We start from the raw sequence: 11,683 nt of genomic DNA on the forward strand, positions 1-11,683 counted from the left end.
GTAACGTAGTTCGTAACTTTAACGGTAGGGGCGCTAGTGTTCCGCCATATTGTTGGGTCAATATATGGCGTCTATTTCGCTGAAAATTGCACGAAACTTGACGATAAAAAATTTGACATCGATAGAGACGATTCTATAATTGTTTACAAAGTACGATATAACGGTATGTCAGGATTGTACGAACTGATCTTCAAGAAAATTTCCGATGAAATTGTCGACTGCGGCGGTGTCAGCAAGGGTGCACGCACCCGGAACCGTTCCAGAACGACTACGGACCTCGAATGTGCCAGTGGTATCGGCTCTACCTTCTGTGCAGTCGTTGCGGTAGCAGGCCACGCCGCTTCTTGGCTGGTCTTTCTCGCTTCCTCAGGGTCGTTGTTTTTGACGGAGAAATCGTGTTTTCGGTTAATTGCCAAGGTGGTGTGCGCGGGGGTGCCGGTGATGGTCGCTGGGACGGCAACGACGTCGTTTGATATATTTGCGTCATTCCTTTTCATATTGCTGCGATAGATGTAGCTTTTTTTTTGGCAGTCTCTCTTGACCATTATCCATGTGTCTGCACGGTTTTTGTCCAGGGACCTCGCTGGAAAGATGTGCACGTCGCTATTTACGAAGGTGTGCACCCTTTGTACGAACATGTTTTTGTCTTGGACACGCACAACCGCGCGCGCTATTAGCGCGAACGGCGGCTGTGAATGACGCGCGATTGTCTGCGCCTCTTGTGCCGACGTTACTATCTGGTTGAAAATTTGTGCGACACCTCGCCGTATCTGTTTGCACTAATGCTGAAACGTTTCCAGGGTCAGTTGGTTGGTTTCTCATACGCGTCTCTCGTCAGACGGTTGTCGATCTTATTGGTCCGTTGTTTGGCCCTTTCGAACATTGAGCCGTACCCCCACGTGGCGTATAAGGTGATGATCATCTTGACGGCCTCGTCCAAGGTGTCAACCTTTCCTCGTTGGCTTTGTCTCCAATACCGCTTCCAAATGAAGCACGGAGACAAGTCATTTATATAAATAAGTACTTTATCAATCTTAATTAGCGGTGCAAAGATTTGGAGAACTCGTTTTTGGAACTCGGCGGGCGCCTCCGAAAATCCGAACGGCTTTTTTACGTATTCGTATTGGCTAGTTGGCGTTGCAAATGCGAAATAATTAGAGTCGTACGAATGTATGGCGATCTCATGGAAGCCGTCTCGAAGGTCGAGATTTGTGAAGATTTCCATTCTATAAAGTTGGTCAATCTAATCCTCATTTATGGGAAACGGGTATTTTTGTGAAAAACATTGGTTAATGTCATTAAATTGAAATGCCTATGTAACGCGCTACCGCTGCCTTGATTTCGCCGCTACGCAGTCAATTATAAATTGCTTTGATCTTCTTTTCGGCTTCTTATTTTTTTCTCGATCACTGGTCCAAACACCGGGAAATAAATTTTTGATTCTTCCATCTGACCAGTAAATCATGAGCGCTTTTTGTTATATAATTTTTTAACGAATTTTTATTAACTTTAATGTAAGTTTTCGGATCACTAAGCATTTCAAGCATTTTTATAATCATTCGTGTCCATGGCCATTGTGACGTTTCCCTTACTGGTTTTTATCATAATTAATTCTGGGTTGTGTTTTAGGAATTCTCTAGTGATCTTGATCAAACTGAGTCAGTGATGTGAGCTCGGCCCGGTTTTTCGCGCATGCGCGGCGCATACGGTAACAGTAACGTACGTAATATCAAGAAAAAGATGTGCTGTTGATCGCCCGTACATAGTGATATGAAAATGTTTATAGAAAATTTAATAAATTTGCAACTTATTATTTATTAAAAATTAATCTATATTTAATAATAATAGAATTAGAGATACGCTGAAAGAAAGGGAAAGGGAGCTGAAATAATTCAAGAAAACAAATAAAGATTTAAAATAAAATATTTATTTTGGCAGAATTATTAAAGAAAACCAACATTTGTTGCAAGGGTAAGGAAAACTGCCAAAAACCTTACTAGTTTTCATTAAAAAAATACATTTTAAAAATACAAAATTAACATGTTACATTATCACATTTTTAACATAAACATATTTAATAACATAAATAAAAAATAATTTACAAAATAAAATATTGCATCTTTGGCTTTTATCACATACTTATTACTATATCACCTTTTTATTGCATATTTTATTACAAATGTATAAATAATGCATAAGAAATAAACTCTGAAAACCAAAATAAAAATGTAATATCTTATAATAATTAAACTCTGAAAAATAAAATAAAAATTAATAATAAAAATTATAATGTGCAGCATGCAGAAAGAAAATATAGGCTAGATGGGCTAGATGTAAAAACCAAAAAATGTTATGCAAAATAATACAAAAAATATTAAGCATTATCAGATGTGCATTGATTTTTATATAAATTTTGCGTGTTACGCAGTTCGAAATGCTTCACGTCAGGTTGAAATGTAAAGCAATTAATGTTTTTAGCTTGAAAACTTGATCGAATTACACAAATTGAGGAAAGAGTATTATTACACAATCGATTTCTTTTTTTACTTTTTACGTTTGTGACAATAGAAAATATTCTTTCAGCCTCGGCATTGGAATGAGGATAACAAAGGACTACTTCAACTAATAATTGTAAATTTGGAAACATCTTTTCCCCGTCAAAATTTTTACATTGCAATACATTATTCCACATTTCATCTATTGGTAGAGAAGCTAACTGTATTTTTTGTTGTTCGTCAAAACTCGTTGGTAATATGTCCCACTCGAAAGCTAAATCTGATATATTAATATGTTCAACTTGCTTAGCAATATGAGTTAAATATTTAATTTTATTTCTGCCGTCTTTATAAAGAGCAATTTTAGGATCTAGAAAATTTAATTGTTTAAAAAATTCATCGTTATAAGGTAGACGTTTTAGCATTTCTCGAACTGCCGTAACATAAAAATCCAAACATTTTAATTTAATTTCTTGCGCGCATTCCACAGATAATGTTTCTAAAAAACTATCACATTCCGGTCCTACTCGTATGTTATCTATATGTTGTACATTATTATCTAAATCTGAAATTGAAATGTTTTCTACATTATCGTAATTTAGAAAATTGTCGGCTAATTGACGAATTAATTGTTGACTGCTTTCGTATAATTTATGAATTAAAATGTTACGCGATTGAAACAGTGCGTTAAAATTATTAAAATAATTTAATGCGTATTTTAGAAACAACAAATATGCTTTAACCGAATTATCATTTAAATATTGTAATATATTTTCCGCGGATTTTAATTTATCTTCTACTGTTGCTAACAAAAAATTATTTTTTAAAACGTCCCAATTTTCTAACAATCTAACAACGCACTTTTGTAAGCAAAGCCATCTAGTATCTGACAATTTTAATATTTTTCTTCGTTCAACTTCAAAAAAATCTTGGAATTCACCCAATATTGCACATCTCTTCATACTGCCCGAAATGTAAGTGGCAACTCCTCTAATTAAATCTTCGCAAGAAGAAAGTAACTTTTTGCAAGCTTTACTGGCTACAATCGCGGATGAATGGCAAATACAATTTAAACTTACTTAGTTACTAAATTTGGAACTTCTTCTTTAAGACGACTCATAAAAGAATTTTTGCGTCCAATCATAACTGACGCATAATCAGATGCCATTCCAACAACATTTTTTATGGGAATATGTTTTTCTTCTAAGCATTTTATAAATATTTCAAAAATTTTATTCGCGGAACAATCTCTTGCATCTAAAGATATTAATTCTAATAATTGAGTTGTAATTTTTTTATTCAAAGGTGATACATATTGAACAAGAAAACACATTAATTTAGTATCTGAGATATCCGTACTTTCATCTATTAAAATGGAAAATTTACAAGTTTTTAAATATTCTACGATTGTCTCAATTTCCCGTTTCGCAGTGACATTATTAACAATATTTGCGCACTTATTTCGAGCTAGTGAGAAATCTTGCACAACTTTGGGATCTATAAAAATATCTTTTATTAAAGGTGTTAAATGATCCGCGATTTGAAAAGCTATATTATGCTCGGCAAAAAAAGTTGATAATTTAATTTCTGCCCGTTTAACTTTATCTTTATGTGACAAACTATCTTCGGTATCAATACGGTCAGCAGTCTTACAAGTACAAGATTTTACGTTCTCGATATGTCTAACAGTTTGCGAATGTTCAACTATATTTGTTTTGCAACATCTGATAGTTTTATTGCATGCAATACAAAACGCTTTATTTTCTGAAGGATGAGGAGCTAACCATCCTTTAAAGATATTTGCATCTAGCCAAGCATTTTGAAATTCTCTACTTCTACGTTTTTTAGTAGCTCCTTGACCAAAAGAATCCATTATGCAGCATGAACAAATATATAAATGTTATACTTACTAACTTACCTTGTGTAAATATTGCACTGAAGCTTAACCTCCTTCGACGAGCCCGTCATTTTCGCGCCAAGACACGAGTCACCCGAGACTTTTGCGCCCATAACGGTCGCATTATGGCCAGTACTGTCTAGCAGCTGTTTTTGCCGCGCATGCGCGAAAAACTGGGCCGAGTTCACATCACTGAACTGAGTAGTTTTTCCTGCGTTGGGTTAAATTTTGACTTTTAGGACGAAATGTTATTAAGGATCGGAATGATTCTATTGCTAATAGTTAACTGGTCGTTCAGAACAAATGTTATTCCATTACTTTTGATATTTTTGATGAATTTAATTTTTTTTTTTTTTTTTTAGATCAACCGGTGGAAGTAAAAAGTTTTCTCCTAATTGGAGGAAGCATTGAATATTTTTGTGGGGTTGCTTATGGTATCAGAAGGTTCCACAAATAATTGCACGTTATACGTTCACGTGTTCTTTATTAGAGTAGCTCTTTGTTACAAATGTATATTTCTCTTTGGTAGTGGCTTAGGCGGCGCCCGGAGGCGCCTAAAAAAGTCGGTCAGTTGCCGAATTCTTATAAGTTTAGAGTCTTTTAAGATTTCTTATAAGTTTATCCTTCCGTTTTCTTTTCTCCCGCTTTTCTGCGGGGAGAGATCGCCCTGGCGTGTGAGGACGCGGAGAACGCGGCGAAGGAGCGACCGGGACGACGACGACGCTTCTGGGCCTCGGCGGAGTGCTCGTTGCAGGCGTAGGGGACGTCTGGGTACCGCTGGACGTGGTCGAAGCGGTTGGCGACGTTTGGGTCCCCTGACTCCTTGTTACGGTACACCGGCGGCGAGGGTCGTAGTGACGTAGTACCTCTATATGCCTTAGCTTCCAGGGAAGGAATGCTACGCCTGGGTCGAGTATGGGAACACCCTGGCACTCGTCAGGACAGACGCACCCCGGACAGTCCGGGTGCGGGTAAGGACCGGGACGGTCCCGTCGAAGACGTCGACGAGGCAGTTTGACGTGCCACGAAGCTCTTCGACCAAAAGATTGAGGGCCCTGGAGGGAGCGCACCTCGTGTTACACCAAGAGCGAGGGCCCGTGCAGGAGCGCACCTCGGGTGATACCAAGGGAGAGGGCCCGTAAAGGAGCGCACCTCTGGGTACACCAAGAGAGAGGGCCCGTAAAGGAGCGCACCTCAGGTGACGATTCTCGAGATCGAAGGGCCCAACTGGAGCTCAGCCTCGATCGGAGGATGCGTGCTTGACGGGTTGCGGTCGCGTATTATATGCGCTTGGTAGATGCATTTGACTCCCGAGAAAGCGGCGGCGCCTGAACTAACGCCGGCGCTCACGCCCACGCTGGCGCCCGCAGCTTGCCTGCGCGCTCGCGCGCGCGCGTATGTTGGTGGCGGATTTTGGTTCGCCACAAATATCATGGGGAATAGTGACAGGGGAGAGGTTGACCAACCACTTCTCTTTAATAGAACAAATCGATGAATTTGTATTGAAATTTGAAAAGATGGAAAGTTCTAATGAAACTTCGACCGTTTGTTGCTGTCGTTTCCTCCCATTGTATGCCCGTTCACTACTGGTTTTATCGGCGTTCAAAAATTCAAAGTTATTTAAATTTTTTACATTTACTGTATCGGAATGAACTCCTGCATTAGGCGTTTCTTTTGTTCCAATAACAGACATTGTGGTTTTTTACTTAATTTATCTTATTCACCTTTGTTTCAATGTCATAAGTACCTTTCTTGGCTTTCAAAAAAACCGTCACAGATGCTGCAAGAGATAATTGATTTAATTTTGTTTGTCAGACGGAACAATCGTTATTGAGAATGGTTGACCGTCTTATGAGCATCATTTAACTCGATTCTAAGCGTTTGTTTGACAAATGACTTTTTCTTATGTATAAATTTGTTAACCGATTGATAGTGCGAAAGGTTAATATTACGGCATAAAACCGTTGGAGGTGATGCGGTGCAATATCATGTTGCAAACAAAATCTGATGAACTTGATTCTAATTTTGTTCTTTATATTTTTTGCGTTGTTTGATTCATAATTATTTACACGTTATTTGTTTCTACGCTTCAGCCGGTTTATTAATTTCATCTGGTTTGTTTGTTTCTGCTGGGTTCATTGTTTGAAAACTATTATAAAAAATTTTCAAATTCACAAGAATCTGAAGCATTTGATTTATTTCGGAGGGATTGCAAATATGTGAGCCACAATCCGATAACCAACCCACACATTTAGTAAGAGTTTGTATTGTTTCCCTGGTAATTTCTAATCTTGGTAGCTCGGTTTAGTTCGTAAATTGTTTATGATATCATTTAAGTTTTTACGTTTTGGACAGATCACCGGATTACAAATCGCCGCCATTAGCTTTTCGTCGTGACGATTGTTTGTTGATGTTGATAGGTTCACTGTTGGAGGAGGGGAGGGAGCTTTTTGACTGCTAGTTAGCCTTGGGCTTGTTCTTAACTTTTGTCGACGGCTGTGCCTTGAGAGATCGTATGTCAGGATTGCATCTATCAAAGCCGACTAATCGTCCGACACAGGGAGGCGGCAGCGCCGCGCCTGCGCTTGGAGCTGCTTCAGTGAGGCGTTCTCTAGTGGTGTACAATTCATCTTGCTTGTATATTTCATAGCACTCGAATCACGATGCGTGAATTACGCAAGACTTTTCCGTTATTTGCGCGTACGACTTGGATATTACGCATTTTCTCGGCAGTTTATTCCGACGGTCACGCATCACCGATCATGCGTCACGATCGCTCGTGCACCGCCATTCAACTGTGCGAATTATCTTGGCGGTTAAGCGCTTTCTCTGCACGGTTTCTTAATTGTTAATGAACTTGTTCGTTACGTGCACCGCTCTATACTTCCACTCGAGGTACGTCGGTTACAAAATTTCAATGACTCTTTGAAAGATTACATCTCAGAAGTGGGATTTGGGCTCGCTGTCTCCGCGGTGCAATCGGAGAGACAGAGAACGTACAAAACGTCGAGTGTCGGAACCCGCGAGACACGGGAAAGTGCGTCACTGGTTAGTGTCTATCACCCGGGTAAGTTGAGGATTAATTCTGTGTTGTGTCACATCGGTGAAAAATACGTACCGGGCGTCACAATATAAAAGCCTTTAAAAATGACGTTTATGAATATTATTAAAATTATTATACGCATACTGTTTAATGCATTTTATGAGTAGTTTTTTGATTGGTTCGATAAAGTTCTATTGGAAATACAAACACATAGAGACGAAATATTTGCGGGATTGCGTGATTACTTACAAGGGGAGGACCCGACATGATTTCGCCGGTTTTAATAAAATTTTATGGGCGTGTAGTATTCACTCATATCTTTATTGTAGTAAAGCCGTTGCACAACTTTTGTTGCACAACTTAGGTATTCTCGAGAAAATAATGATTAAATATTTTCAGCATCTAAGTACCGTTATAGAAGAACGATTCTTTCATCACTGATCACGCCGATGTCGCCGCGGACAACCAGCATGTCACCGGTATCAGGTGTGTTGTCATGGACGTTTCTGCGAAATTGCGCGTTTCAAAAATTCGTTTATGGCTTGCAGCTCGTACGAACCCTCTGGTATCGTTATCTCCACATCGTCTTTGCCGAAATAAAATTTATTGTTTGAGGCGTTCACGTTTGGTATCGTGTTATATGTTTTGTAATGTACCGATTTTCTTCGCGCGGATCAGCTCGCCGGGGCGGTGCGAGAGAAAAGGCTCGAACGGGAAGAGAGGAAAGAGTCGTGTTTGCAAATGACTATGCGGCGGTACATGAGATATACTATATGTATGTTTATTACTTAAACCTACGGAACAGTGAGTTTACAGTTGTTAGGTGCGCGCGGACGGACAAAGTAAATGAATTTGGAACGGTACGCGGACAGACGGATTTCGAAAACGCGGCTATTTACACGGTTATATACATAGGGTTACGAGATGTCGCCAGGTGACAACGCGGGTGACGACTTGACGCGGGCGCGGTTTTCTGCGTACATCGGCGCGTGATGGGCGGAGCTTCGCGTCGCGATGTGGCGATGCGCGAATCGGCAGGGCGATCGGGCGGCCGCGTGCGTGCCGAGAGCGATGGCGGCTGGGATGCCGCGGAACGCGTCGAGTACCTCAACCGAAACCCCGTAACGGCGATTCCGTTTGTCTGCGTTCCGCGGGGGAGCGGAGGTTGCCGCGGTTCGAGAGCTGGTCGGGAGTCTTTCCCTCGCCAAGAACCTTGACGAGAGTTGGACACTCGGGCTCGCGAGGATGCGGAGGAGGTAGGAGCGGTACGGAAACTGCGAAGTACCTTCGCCGTGGCCAAGAAACCTTCGACCACTTTTATTTCCCGAGGTGTCAGACGCAGCGGATCAGTGGGTGATGCTGGCTGACGGAAAACAGGTGCTTCTATCGGAGCATGTGGCTCTATATATACCCGGCGACTCCGTTTGCCTCCGTCATTTTCGGCGCTTGACGGCGGGGTCGCCGGAGTGGGGCGAACGCGCGCTCTTTTGTGTGCGCGTGCGCGCCGACTTGGCGCGCGCGATAGCTCGACACGGTTTTGCGTAGCTTGTGGTATCTTTATAATTGGGAGGCACCCTCGGTTATAGCCCAACGACTCTTTCTACGGCTGTTGGTGACCGGGAACGATGCACATTATTTCTCGGGGACGTGCATCGTTACAGGTTGACCAAAAAAAAAATACTAACGTAAACTGAACGATTTAGAACCGGTGCACATATATGGTAGTCGCATCGATTGACGCAGATATACAAGAATTAGATCCTTTCTTTTTTTTCTAACAGGCGAGTAAATGTGTATTTTTAATTCGCTTCCTGATCATTACGGATGTCAGAATTAATTTGGACTTAACAAAATATATACTCTGTAGGCATACATACCATGTAATCCGATTTATACATCGCTATATATTATGATTGTAGACTTATAGGCTATCGTTGATTTCATTTCTACACTCGTGAATAGACTTAAATTCTCAATACATCGTTTTCTTCTTATATTATTTGTATCACTGACGACTTCTGTAAAGTACCCACACGAGTACTTTGCTACGTCAACCCACTATTTCATTGTAATGTGCCGTTTTTCTCCACGCGGACCAGGTCGTCGGAGCGGTGCGAAAGAAAGGGCTCGAACGGGAAGAGAGGAAAGAAGTCGGGCTTGTAAATAATTACGCGGCGGTGTATGACGTATAATATATGTACATTTTTTGCTTATATCTACGGAATAGAAAGTTTATAGCTATGAGATGCGCGCGGACGGACAAAGTAGACGAATTTGAAATAGTGGGTTGACGAGCAGAGTTTGAAACGCGAATATCTACACGGTTATTTACAGTTGACCGCTAGGCGTCGCTAGGTGTCGCTAGGTGTTGGCACGCGGACGATGTCTCGGTGCGAGTGCGGTTTCTCACGGCTATTGGTGCGCGGTGGGCGGAGCTCTCGGCACGGCGTTTATGGTTCGTGGATTGGCGGGACGGCCGGGCGGCCTCGTGCGTGCCGGGAGTGATGGCGGCCTGGAAACCGCGAAACTTGTCGAGAACCTCGACCGAAACCCCGCAGCGGCGATTCCGTTTTTTTTGCGTTTCGCGGAGGAGCGGAGAAGTCCGCTGCTCGGGAGCTGGTCGCGAGTCTTTCCTTCGCCAAGGACCTTAGCGAGAGTCGGACGTCCGTGCTTGCGAGAATGTGGGAGAAGAAAGGATGAGACGGAATGCGAAGTACCTTTGCCGTGGCCAAGACGCTTTGACCACTTGATTTTCCGTGTTGTCAGGCTCAGCGGATCAGGGGGTGATGCTGGCTAACGGAAAAGGCCACTTTACCGGAGCACGCGGCCCTATATATACCGGGCGACTCCGTTCCCTTCCGTCATTTTCAGTGCTTGACGGCAAAGTCGCCGGAGTGAGACGAACGCGCGCTCTCTCGTGTGCGCGTGCGCGCCGACTTGGCGCGCGCGATGGCTCGACATGGTTTTGCCGCGCGTAGCTTGTGGTATCTTTATAATTGGGTGCCCGAGGCACCCTCGGTTATAGCCCGACGGCTATTTCTCCGGCTGTCGGTGACCGGGGATGATGCATATTATTTTTCGGGGGTGTGCATCGTTACAGTTTCAAAGAGCGTTAGACCGAGTTCGTATTTGGCATCGGTTAAATTTATGGCCGGAGAGTAATTTGCAGCGAGAACTCTGTTCTTTCCGGTCAGCGTTAGCGTTGTAACGTCCTGACTTTTCCGCGCACGGGGCGGCGTGATTTTGTGCGGACGAGGACGCGGAGGAAGTCGCCAAGAGAACTAGACGCGAGGTTGGTGGTAAACAAAATATAATTTATTTTGCGTTGAAATGATACAAGAGAGTAGCGTTCGGGACGCGACGCGCGGACGGACAAATGACGGTGACGCTCGGACGGACGTGACGATGACTTATTCCTACGCGCGGACGGACTAACGAACGGATAACGCGTGGACAGACGGAACAGAGATAGTATGCGCGGACGAACGAAGACGGGAATTATCGCGCTCGGACGGACGATATTTACAAGTTGCCTTTGTGTACGCGAGGGATTCCGAGCTGAGTTTCTCGGAATTCGGAATCTCTGTTTACGCCTTGCCGAAGGCCGCGGCCACGGCTGAAGACGTCGCGCGCGCGGTACAGCTATACGCGATTCGGAACGGTCGCGACGCGCTGCAATTAATATCGCAATGTTGGTGCGGCGGTGGCGATCGACTCACGCCAAGATCGCTTGGTGGACGCGCGGAACTCCACACCCCGAGTCGTGAGTCGATGCCGAATAGAAAAGACGGGGGTCGGAGATGTTCCGATTACTAGGATCTCCCGGTGGAGCCCAAGATTAACTTGAGCCCGTGAGTCGGTCTAGGAGGCGGACGGCTAGTCACCAAGATCTCTTAGCGGAAGCTAAGCTCTCTTAACTCCTGGCTAGCTCTTGGGAACACTTCTTTTGCGGATGGAAAGCGGATCGAAAAGAAGCCTCGACTGTAGAAGCGGCGGCGCTTATATAGTCGAGTCTCGAAGGCTGTGATGGTGCGAGGGTACGGAACGGTGCGGTAACGGAGGGGAGTTCCTACCGCTCGAGATCGGCCAGCGACCGCCACTTCGGTTACGTCGAGCGCGTGCGCGCGGAGATCTCGACGCGCGGATGCGTGTTTGCGCGTTACGCCGGTTTACAAGTCTTATTGGCGCTGAGCGCCGTTTTTTCGCTGTCCGGCGTTTCGGCCGAAATGCCTGGAACGGTGACGGTCC

The sequence above is a fragment of the Solenopsis invicta genome, chromosome 3 (assembly GCF_016802725.1).
Source record: "Solenopsis invicta isolate M01_SB chromosome 3, UNIL_Sinv_3.0, whole genome shotgun sequence".
Taxonomy (NCBI): Eukaryota; Metazoa; Arthropoda; class Insecta; order Hymenoptera; family Formicidae; genus Solenopsis; species Solenopsis invicta.